Raw genomic sequence first — 13051 nt, forward strand, 5'->3', positions numbered from 1 at the left:
AAGATAATAAGTTCCACATCTGCGCTACACAAGTTCTGATTAACAGTAGCAAAACGCTTCAGAAGCATCTAAAGTTGCCACTCTGATACGAAGTATGAAGAAACCAATCTAAAGACCAAGTGCTGAAAGACTTTGAAGACGCAGTTCTGAAGACTCTGAAGACTTGAAGCTCTGAAGGTTCATTTTTCTGAAGACAAAGGATACTGAAGACCAAATGCAGAAGACTATGAAGACGTGGTTCTGAAGACTCTAAAGACTTGAAGTTCTGGAGACCCAAATTCTTATTTTCTTTCTTCCAACTCATGTTGTCAGCCTCTAAAGTTCAAGAAGAATAGAAGAGGTACAGACGCATGTTTCGTTCCATTATTGTGAAAGGACAGGCGTTGCGTACTATCTTGTCTCCCACTACGTTCAAGCCGCCAAACTTTTGGAAATTCCAGAACTGCCCTCCAACGGATATAATATTATATTGGCTATATAAAGGCTTGAAGACTCAAAGAGGAAGCTGCCAATTCACAATCATATCCATTCTTGAAAGACTGTTCATAGCTTCATTCTCTTAAGTCTAGAATCTGAAATATCATTTACATTCAACTTGTGTAGAAGCATTTATCTGTAAACAAACTCTTATTCAAACAGTTGTTTGATTGTTCCTTAAGAGACCTGTTTGTCAGTAGTTTGGGAAGTTTAGGACTAGTATGTCTTAAAGGTTGTTAGTCACTTGCAGTTAGCTTGTGCATTGTTGTTAGTCACTTGCAGTTAGCTTGTGCATTATTGTTAGTCACTTGCGGTTAACTTGTGCATTATATTGTTAGTCACTTGCGGATAGCTGGTGAAATGTTATAAATTAGAAGTTATAAATTCCTTCATCAGTTTTGGGTATTTTGTGAATATGGCAGGGTAATTCATAATTTAGGCTTGGCTTATGCTCTTGAGGTCCTTGTCGATATGTTTTACAAATAATGTTTATGACTTTTTCTATGAGTCTATCGCCTTCGATGGTTAAGCCAAAAGGATTGTAACTCGTCAAAATTCTATCCATGACGACTATGATCTCGAAAACCAACTCGTATCTGTATGGGGTAGAGAGGAGATTCAATAATACCGAGCCTTGTTGGGTCTGACATAAGAGGGGTTTATGAGTCGGATAAACCATTAGGGTAGTCTTAGCATCAAATAGACTTAATCTTCCCGGAGAAAACAAAATTCCACTACCAGACACGATTCAAAGATGATGGTCATTTCTAGATCACAATAGTTGTTACTCAGATAAGTGTATCCTTTCCATTTTAATGATTTATAAGTTTTTCGACTAATTTGAGAATTTAGCATTAGTGTTTGTTACTGAGATCGATCTTATTGTCTTAGAGTTACTTTCACAGTCAAAACTCTTTACGTTAGATTGACGTCCAATGTTTTGAAAGAACGGATTAGAAACGCGTAGCAAAACTAGTCGGACCTCGGAAATAAGCAGGAGAAACTATAAAGAATTGTTAAGAGACTTTTGTAGAAACTAATGTATTGTGATAGGGACTTTGCAGGATATGATGTTCAGCTGTGTCAAAGTAATTCGGCATCTGCTCATTCAGTATCACCTTCATTAATAGCCTACCACACACCAGAAATTTCAAAGCAGCAATTGAGACAAGTAGTTCTTCAGTTGATGGTGATAGGAACCAAAGCATGTCCGGAAGGTTTTCTGATTCGACAAGGACTTCGGGCTATTTCTTGTGATAGATTTCTTTTCTCACCAATTTTTAGACATATTATTATAATAATAAAACAAAATATTAATAGAAGGCGGCCCACTCCCCCTATATCTATCTAGTGGAAGAAAAGTAGAAACAGAAAGAAAGGATTCACACCATCTTCAACAAAACTGGGAGCCAACTTTGTGGTACTATTTTTTATGTTCCAATCAATCTTGTAATACTAAGTATGTACTTTAACTTTTGTATAACTTCAAATTTTTGTCTTAAATATTGGTTATATGTGTAGGTTTTGAAAGAAAAAATTGCTAAAATATTCTATTGCTTATATAACATATTTACTAACTTATACTATAATGATTGAAAATGCTCTGATGAATATCTAATCTAAATTGACAGGCTAGCTCAACCGAAAGAAAGAAATGATGTCTCCACAAAACTGAAAGCTAGCTCAACCTCTTGAAGGCGTGTGGTGTCACTCTTATTTGTGATCGTTACTACTTGCTAGCGTTTTGATAATTTTCTTCTCCATTGTAGAAATTTATATCAGCGGCTTATTGGTGTAATTTTGTTATAGAATGCTAAGCAAACTATAAGAATTGGAATAATATTTTCTGGTCATTCACTGGATTGTTATAGCATGCTTATTCAATGTTTTGACATATTGCTACTCAATGTTTTATGTAAGGTAAAGCAATGAAATAATTTAACAAATTAAAAATTTCAAACAATAAGAATTAAGAATTAATTTTTTGAACTGTGCAGAATGAGGTTCTAAGTTGTGAGACTTTAATACTTTACTTTGTCACGGAGGGTCTTGCTGGTTATTTCCCTACTTTGTATGGCAAGTGAATTTTTAGTTAGGTGTTGTTATTTTTAAGTATCTTTTGTTATTTTAGTTGGGTGCTACTATGTACCTTTTTGTTTAGGTGCCAGTTAGAGCATCCACATCCATGCTACTCAAGTTAGTGGTATAAATGGACCCTACTTAATTTATTATATTTTTTTATACTTTTACCACTTTACTAAGTTTTCCAAACATCCATACCACTCACTTAAAATTCTAAATTGGGTCCCACTTGTCTCACAATTATTTTAAGCTACAATGGTTTTCTTTGGCAACGGTGGTTTAGAAATTTGGTCCAATTTATTTTAAATAATAATATTTTCTGACACATGGTGGCTTAAAAACACAATGCTACCACCGATGTGTATGCTCTTAGGTGTCATATGAGTTCAATTTAATCCTCTATTTATTTTGAAGTTTTTCTCTATTGAATATTTTATGGATAGATTTTATTATGGTTCACTTGCAACATGCATGTAGCCAATGTTGTATTCTAATGGGGTGATGCAACATTTGGGTTTGTAAGCCTTATCTCATTAGTATTATTTGTTTTTATAGCTTGTGTGATATTTCAATTTTTATTTTATTTATATTTCCAAATGAATAACTTTCAAACTCAACAAATCGATTTCGACAGTCACACATTTTGTCTGGCCTCTCTTTAGGTGTTATGAAGTAGAACTACAATGTGAAAAGAGAGAAAAACATCATGCTAATAAAAGGAGAAAACACACTCTTTATCCGGTTAATATGTATAATTTTGACGTAAAAAGCATATAGTGTTAAACTAGGTCATTACTTTTATACTTATGTGTTAAATTCTATTAGCACTTAACTGTAATTGATTGTCAATCATTCAATGTCTTCTTAATTCCTGGTTCTTACTCTTAAAATACACTACTAGAAATATTCGAATTTCCTGCGGATTTAAGCTTTATTTCCGCAGGAACACGTTACCTGCGGATTTTCCTGCGGTTTTGCGTCCCCAGCTAAAACCTTCGTGGGTAATATTTTCGGCAGGAAGTTCCGCAGGTGATTCCGCAGCTAATTCCGCAGGAAACTATCCGCAGCTAAATCCGCAGCAAATTCAAATCCGCAGTTAAATCCGCAGAAAATTTTAATCTTAAAAAATGAATTTTTAATTTTGAAATATTATAAATTTTATACTAAAATAACCATAATATAAAAATTAAAATTTAAAATACTTTGAATTTAAATAAGACAATTTTATATAACAACTTGTTACTATAAAAAATGCTTCAAAGTTAATAACAAGTACTACATAATCAGATTACTAAAAATTAGTCAAATAACCAAGCTACTAATGATCATTTGTCCACCCAAGTTAAAAAAAATACACCAAGTCAACAAGAAAAACAGTACAAATCAGAATTTTTTCTAAGGTTTTCTTCATCTAATTCATCGACGCCATCTTCATTTGTTTGATCACTTTCATTAGTGGACTACTAGCTTCGTCCTCTCCCGGAATAGTTGGATTTTGAGAAGAAATCCCCAACTTTGCTCTGAAATTCATATAGGCAAGTTGAGAAAAAATCTCCAACTTTTCTCTGAGATTCATATAAAAGTTGAATGTTCATTTCTGAGATTCTACAACTCAGCCATCATCTGCCTTTGACTCTGCTCAAGTTCTTGAATAAAAGCTTCAAAGTTGCACTCCATCTGGTCCATTTGTTGAATATAATATAAGAAATAATTAACAGATATGATGAAATCTGAAGAACTGGCCCTTTAAATGTGCAGTCAGCTGGCAGTGTACTATAATGTGAAATACTAAAAGCGACATACCCCTGTAAATGTGTCGAAACCTCCATTCCAGGTTATGCAGATCAATAGCTACAAGCTCTTGAGAAGGTCTCTTGTAGTCTACAGCCTGTAATCGATTATTAGCCTCATGATTAGTCTTCCAAATGAAAAAAAAACAAAATACTCATTACGAGTCAAGATTTTGTAACCAACCTGCTCAATAACATCTTCAGGCTTTGCCCATTTCCACTCTACGAATTCTATATGAATTTTATTATCATTACTAATTTTATTGTCACTTAATTATCAAAGTATGGTCAATGGATTCATATGGTGTAGCGCTAGTCTCTTAGAGAGGGATGCCATATGTAATAAAAATGTCATGCCTATGACGTAATATACACCACTCGTTTAAAGATAATATTCAAACTTGGCATAATCCATAAGCATGTACTATATAAAGACTGACTTTGGAGTTTGTGAAGGTACTAAACCTTTGTTACTTCACCAAAACCAAATAACATGTCTTCTGCAACAGAAATAGGAATATTCAAACTAGCAAACATGTACATAATGCCAAAGCACAGTGACCACCCCCTGTTTACAATTACTCCAGAAAGACAGTTATATTATTGGTCACGGTAATATATAGGAACCAATATTTTCGACCAGAAATATACATTGAGCAACAAATGTCAAAATATTATGATAATACAAAATATTATATAACAATATGAAAGATCATGAGATACCTCTAAATTAACAAGCCAGCTGTTTGCTCCCAATCCGAATCCACGGTCGAAATGATAAGCAGGCAATGTTCCATCCAAACAAACTGCCAAAAACAAATACTCATATTCAGCCAAATCAAATTGAAATGCATGGGTTCAGTTGCTGGTTATGAAAGCATTGACATTAGTCATCTTTGAAATCTTGAAGCTTTGGATGTTCGTCGAAGGATCCCAAACGGACAGAAGTGACATAATCTGTAGGGAAATGAGCTAGTACTCCTGGGAATGTCAATCCAACAAACCTGAACATCACCATGAACCAATTCTGTTTATAGTCTTTACCTATAAAAAAAAGGTAGTAGGAAACCTCTAATCACCTCCCAAACTGCATTCAACACCTTGGGTATCACCCATAACAGAGAGTAATAATTCTTGTTTGGCTCCTCCTCTAGAACCTGTATTTCAATGCATAAAAGACCACTCAATTAGACTATAAATGTAACACATAAAATAACATAATCAATATTCACATTTCATACCTTCCCTTGGTACAAGCTATTGTAATAGAGGCAAGGGCTGAAGTGCTTATAAAAGAGGGATTGATCATCATAAGGAACCCTAGGAACCAAATCATTACAGTAAACATATCTAAAACACTTAACATCATACATTTTCATCTTGCTTTTCATGAACTCCCCAAACTTCTGGTCTCCTACTCTTGGCTGCCCAAATGTATAAACACCTTCTAACTTTTCTAACAACCATTCTTCCTCATGGAATATAAGCACAGCAATAAACAAATTAGCCAATGCTCCTCCCAAACTATGCCCTGTCAATATGAATTTTGCATCCTCATTTTCCCTCAATACTGCTCTATGCTCCTCTCTAATTGTGTAGTAAGCATAACGATACACACCTCTTTCGTCTATCTCTTTGGGCCATCCACGGTTCTTTAAAAGGCCTAATGCTTTCATGAACCCACCATGTATCTTGCCCACGTTAGGTATGTCAAACCATGAGATATCTATGTCTGTTTTCCATTGCTCAGCATCAAATGGAATTGTTCCTCTAAATGCAACCAGAATCAAATTGGGTTCAGATTTTGTATCTTTAATAATAACCAGCAACATAAACAACATAAACAATTATTGAGAAGCACTAAAGCATGTGTCAACAAGTTTCATCTATGAAACAACATAAACAATTATTCTTGAAACAACATAAAGCTTAATATTTAAGAAATCAACATAATGCATGCTTGAATTATTGAGAAGCACTAAAGCATGTGTCAACAAGTTTCATCTATGAAACAACATAAACAATTATTCTTGTTTTCCACTTGTCAATATCAGTTGAAGAACATATTAAAGGAAAAATATTGACCACAACTTATGCTGAAAACTTAAGCTTATAAACATATTTTCCTAGTTTGGCATTAAAAAGTTCTTCATCAAAACACCAAATAAGTCCACCGAAAATAGAGAACAGTTAGAACACCATGCATACAACAAGAGCATAATTATAAATGAACTTTGACTCTACCACTCTTTGAAGCTAAAAAAAAACTAAAACCACATGTGCATAAATAGAACTAATTCTTATAAACTTCATGCAATTGGACAATTAATTAAGATTAGAAAATAACAATAATTAACCTCATTCATCTTGAGTACTATAAGAAGCCTAATTGGACATCTTACAATTGATTATTTACTCTTATCTCAATATTTATTGCTGCTTCAGCTATGACTTAAGGTGATAAGAAGCTTCGTGAAAAGAAAAATTGAAAATTGAAATTGATTCATACCGTTTGGAACATGTAGCTATCAAAATCGTCGACGGGAAGTGAAGCAATCAATCAACCACCAACGTGGTATGCTCCTATAAGAGCTTCAACACAGTCGGCAATAGTCTTTGAACATATCTAGCGGTGATGTCACACAACTTCCCTACCACAACTTGTGGATCTTCCGTAATGAACTTTGCATCAAAAGGAACCTCCCAACAATCACAAGGAGCAGTATGTATAGAGTCTTGTCTAGGAGCAATCCAACGACGTGGTTCAAATGCGGAGTCTCGAATATATCTCTGTCATAAGACATGACAAAATAATAAGCATTGAGGTGAATCATTTGTTAGAAACAAAAACATTCTGGCACCGGAAGATAAATATCCTTCATGTTTCTTAGGATATTTAAGACTAACCAAAACCCTTCTGACACCTATTTTCACAAACAAAAACTAACCAAAAAAAACTCAGTGAAGGCAATTGAGACCGTGAAAAACAACCTATAGTTGTTGTTCAACACAAATCACTTCTCCTCTACTTTGAACACACCCCCCACACCAACACTCACATAAACCATATCTCATACCATCACCTTCCTCACATGAGTTTTATCTTTTTTTCAAACAAAACAAACTACTGTTTACTAACAACCATCACCTTCAACTAACAACAACACAAAAATCCAGTGTCAAAAGAAAAAGAAGGGACTTGGTTGAGAACTTTTATCAAACACTATGTGAGCAAGATAAAAGCTCCATGTTTCAAGAGACTTTTACAACAATCATGTCGAAACAGTGACAAAGCAAGAACATATGAATCAGAAAGGAAGAGAGACCCATCGCAACACCATACTACTGCCTAGACCATCAAGCTCCGACGAAACCGCGACGCTTCAGCCAAAAAACGCAACAGCAACTGCCGCAGCCGCACCTCCTCTGGCCTGCAACCAGTCGCACCACCGCGACCTCCCTCCCACGATGACCGCAATTGTTATCACCTATCAACTTTGATTTTTGTGTTTTTGCATTTTCGTTCACCTTACGCTTCACTGTGTTGCTTTCTTTAGTTTCATACTTATCTGTTTCGTTCTCCTTGATGTGTGGTTACAATACTATGTTTATTATTTTATTATTATATCACATGTGGGTTTATGGTCATCAACAATAAACTATATAATTATTATTAGATACTACCACTCTTCTTAATTTATCCTTTTAATTTTTTGTGTGGTTTTATTAGACTAATCTATTTATGTGAAATTGAGTCTATTTACTAGTAGTTACTTAACAACAGCATTATTTTATTTTTTAATAATATTGTAAGCATTAAAAACCTTAGAATTTAAAAATAACACAAATCACAGTAAAAAAAAATAATTAATATAATAATATTAAATATTTAACCATTAGAATTTTATTTACTTTTTTATATAGGTTTTAGGAAAACCATTAAACAGATATATAAATTATACTGATTTTTATTCATACACACACTAATCTATTTATAATTAATAAATATTTTTACACTAAATAATTATTAATTTAAAACATTATTACCTTTTATTAAATCTATTAATTTTTTATTTTTTTTTGCAAAAAACACATTTTATTATATAAGAAAAATATTTCACATTATTTTTAAATTAAAAATATTATTAAAATATGATAAAAACAAAATCCGAAAAAAATATTTCCTGCGAATTTTCTCATATATATATGAGAAAAAATATTTTCTCATATATATATATATATATATATATATATATATATATATATATATATATATATATATATATATATATATATATATATATATATATATATGTGTGGATGGTGCACTAACACTGTCAATTCTTAACCAAAATATATTTAATTATTTTAATTGATACCCACGAAGATTTTTTTAAAAAGAGTCCTTCCAAAGATGTATCTTCGAAAGTTGGGGGCACAAATGAAATTTTGCGTGGTGCCTAAAAGATCTACGAGATGCATTGAGAAATCGTCAACCATGTTTGGAGGTGTTTTTCACCTAGTCGTTATTCCATATGGCGACACATACTTTTTAACAAAAAATTCTGCAGGTAAATCCGTAAGTAACAGTAAATTCACGGGTTATTGAAATTTTAAAAAAAAAAAATAGGAGGCGCACTATAGAATGGCCAAACATGATTATTAAGATAATATTTTGAAATTTGAGTTACTTATGTATTTTTTAAAAAAAATTGGTTATTATAAAAAAAAATTTGATACCCATTCTCAAAATTTTTAATACCTTTTATTTCATTAAAAAATTAAAATGAAAATTTAAAAAATAACACAATTCACATAAAACATTATATAATAATATTAAATAATTAACCATTAAATATAATGATTAATTTTTTTAAAAAAATTTAGACAAAAATTACTATTATTTTAAGAAAATAGTTAAATTTGCAGCAAAATCCGCAGGAAATTTTCCTGCGGAATTACCTGCGGATTTTGTATAATAGTTTGGTTTTAATAAAATAGCTTTCTGCAGCAAAAGTCGCAGGAAACTTTCCTGCGGAATTTGCATTACAGTTTCGTCTTCTGTTTGAAATATATAAACCGCAGCAAAATCCGCAGGTATTCCTGCGGAATTTTCTGCCAATTCTTTATCCGCAGGAAATCTTATTTCACTTAAGAAAATCCCTGGAAAATCCGCAGGTATACCTGCGGAATATTTTCCGCAGGAAATTCCGCAGGTAATACGTGTATTTCTAGTTATGATATAAGGTGAGTGCTAAATTTATTTTACTTAAAGTTAATCATTTTACTAATTAGTGAATTGTTGATATTTTAATGAGCTTTATCTTACCGGTTGAAATTATTTACAAGCATTTCCAAGTATTTGTCAGGGAAATCGTTACCAATGGTGGCTAAGCATTCTTCAATGATGGTCCTATATCATCTTCATAATTCAACTACTCCTGCATTTGTGACCACTTATAATATATGCTATCTTGATATAGAAACTAGTCAATATTTTGCTGAGTTTTTTTTCTTTCTATTATCATGTCCTAATTTTTTATTAGAATTTGAAATTGATGGATCTTAATTAAACTATATATATATATATATATATATATATATATATATATATATATATATATATATATATATATATATATATATATATATATATATATATATATATATATATATATATATATATATATATATATATATATATATATATATATATATATATATATATATATATATATATATATATATATATATATAAAATTAGAATTTGAGATTTATGGATCTTAATTAAACCATGTCGTGATGTATATATTTTTTTAATTTAGAAATATATATCAACTGCGGATTTGAAAATTCTTGAGGATTTACCTGCAAAAATATCTGCAATATTATCTATGGATTTGAAAATTCCTGACAACTTATATGCAAAAATATTTGCGATATTACCTGCACATTTAGAGTGATAACAAAACATCCTATAAAATTACGACGGTTCCCACTGTCAAAATATCACATTCACGACAATTTTAAACCATCGCGAACAATGAAAAACAAAAATAAAAGGCATATTCATGGCGGTTATTAACCGTCGCCATTTCTAGTTTAAGTAAGTTCCAAACCCGTCGTGAACTAGCACGACGATTGGTGTGACGGTTTTGGCATACCGTCGGAAAACAGGTTGGGGACGCACGATTCTACGACGGTATTATAACTGTCGTAGAGTGTAAATTGCGACGATTTTAACTGTCGTAATTTGTCAACATAACCGTTGCAACAGTCAATTTTCTTGTAGTGTTTGTTATCTGTTATTTCTCTTGTTGAGTACGAGAAGATCATTGATAAAGAGACTGCTAAGTCCATATTTGATTCTCTCAAAATGACTCATAAAGGCAACACTCAAGTTAAGAAGACAAAGGCTCTGGCCCTAATCCAAAAATATGAAGCCTTCAAGATGGAAGAAGATGAATCTATGGAAACAACGTTTTCAAGATTTTAGTTGCTTGTTGCAGGACTTAAGGTTCTAGGCAAAGCATACTCCACATCAGATCATGTTAAGAAGATTATCAGAAGTCTGCCCAAGAAATGGAGACCAATGGTAACTACTTTTAAACTGTCAAGGGATCTGAACAACACCAGTCTTGAGGAACTGATAAGCTCTTTAAGAAGTCATTAGGTTGAGGTTCAAGAAGATGAACCTCAGAGAAGGGGAAAATTTGTGGCTCTAAAGTCTAAGTATGAGAAGAGGCAAAATCACCTTGGCGGGTGGACTAGACTAGCTTGAGGGTTTCTCAAGTGAACTAGTATAAACATACATTGTTCTTTCCTTCTTGAGATTTATAATTATTATCACGAGTAAAGAGTTTGTTGTTTAAAGAGGGAAGTTGTTTTTTATCAAAGTTTTGTTTGTTAAAAACCCTATTCAAACCCCCCAATTTCTAGTGTTTTTCACACCTTCAGTTGGAATCAGAGCTCCGGTTCTGAGTGGTGATAAAGAAAAAACTGAAAAAGATAAAGATGATCCGAGAGAGGATGAGAGCTTCTCAGAGTCGTTAGAGGAGCTATCATGATAAAAGGAGAAAAGCACTTGAGTTCCAGGTGGACGATCATGTATTTTTGAGAGTTACTCCGTTAACTGGTGTCGGTAGAGCTTTGAAGTCAAGAAAGCTTACACCACATTTTTGAAGTCAAGAAAGCTTACGCCAGATTATATATTTAGTGTTTATCATATTTCTTTGTCGCCGTCGCTTGTAAATCTTTATGATGTGTTTCATGTATCTGTTACCTTAAAAATCTTTTAAGGTATTTGGTTGGCGTAGTTAATGAAGGAGTCCTATGAACTAAAGGATTGTGCCTTATAAAAGGTGATTAGTAAGGGAGCTGAGGTCGAAAATGGAGAAGAGCTGAAAAAGTTATAAGTAAGCAAAGGGAGAAGTTGACATGATGGACGAACAAGGTGGTCGAAGTTGTGTCTGTCGACCACATTAAGAATTGAGACTTATAAAAAGTTTTGATTATATCTATCCACTAGAGGTTGGCGTCGAAGCAAGGGCTTGAGCGGGATACATTTAAAATTTGAAAGTACCAACAGTTACAAAAGGATTATTTCTAAACGAGAGCCAAAGACGTGGGAGCGGTTGTATTAAGACGTGTCAAACGTATATCAAGCTTTAGTCTGTAGGCAGTTAGTTTGTAGTCTTTATAAATAAGGGGTCCAACGAAGGATTCTGGGTGTTCATTTGTACTAAATCACATGTAAAAAACTTCATATTCCGAGCGTAAGGAAGCAGAAAGTTTCATGAGTGCTAATGTACGTGAATCACCGCTTTTATTTCAATGCAACTTCCTTTTTTTTTCAATTATTCCTTTTACATCGTTATCTATGTTTTCGACACTGGTTCTATTGCAATAATGAAATTCACCAAAGATGTGCTCGTTGTGTATCTCTTTTAAGCATGTTATAGCGTTCTGTCGGTCACGAGTCACCCACAGTCGATAACATCAACAGTCACGAGTCATGAAGTATAGATCATAATGTGATGAAGTTTGGTGAATTAGAGGTATTGGATTGTGATATAATGATTCCCATAGTGTAATATAAATTGTGTTGTTGTCATATGATGAAACCTAGTGTTTAGTGGATGTTTTAAGACCTGTGATATGTAGAAATCGTAAGAAATTGGATTGGTTTGGTGCAGAAATCGCATTAGGAAATCCTTGATCGCCCAGATTCGCCAGGCGAATCAATTGAGTCGTCAGGCGAGGCGATTAAGACTTGACGCGTCGGGAGAATAATGCAGGCAAGGAGAGGTGTTAGCTACTAACTTGATTTTTCGGGTGAGAAAAGAGGCTCGACAGGCGAGAGGCTTGAGAAAAGTGAGAGGCTGGCTACTGTCTTCAGTCGCAGGGTGAACGAGGGTCTCGTCGGGCGAAGGGTGCCTGAACCTGAAATTTTGTAAAGGCCCTACCTTGAATTTCAGAATCTGTTTGATGCGCCGTTCGAAGCATAAGAGAGCTAATAAAATAACCTATACTCACGTGGAATAAAACATGTTGTAGGATATAGTTTTCTAGTAATCTTTTTACGATGAGGTGATGATGTCTAGCGATAAATAATAATGAGTATGCTTCCTATTAAGAAATGAAATTAATGATGTGTTGTTGTTATTTGAATTGTGTTCTATGATTGCTTATGATGCTGGTGT

General features: G+C 33.2%; 1 pseudogene; it reads right to left on the reverse strand.

Annotated features, from left to right (window-relative positions):
• Window positions 1–5235: 5235 nt before the first annotated feature.
• On the reverse strand, window positions 5236–6181 carry LOC131649655 (triacylglycerol lipase OBL1-like; annotated as a pseudogene).
• Window positions 6182–13051: the final 6870 nt, after the last annotated feature.

Source organism: Vicia villosa, linkage group LG2, assembly GCF_029867415.1.
Source record: "Vicia villosa cultivar HV-30 ecotype Madison, WI linkage group LG2, Vvil1.0, whole genome shotgun sequence".
NCBI classification, from domain to species: Eukaryota; Viridiplantae; Streptophyta; class Magnoliopsida; order Fabales; family Fabaceae; genus Vicia; species Vicia villosa.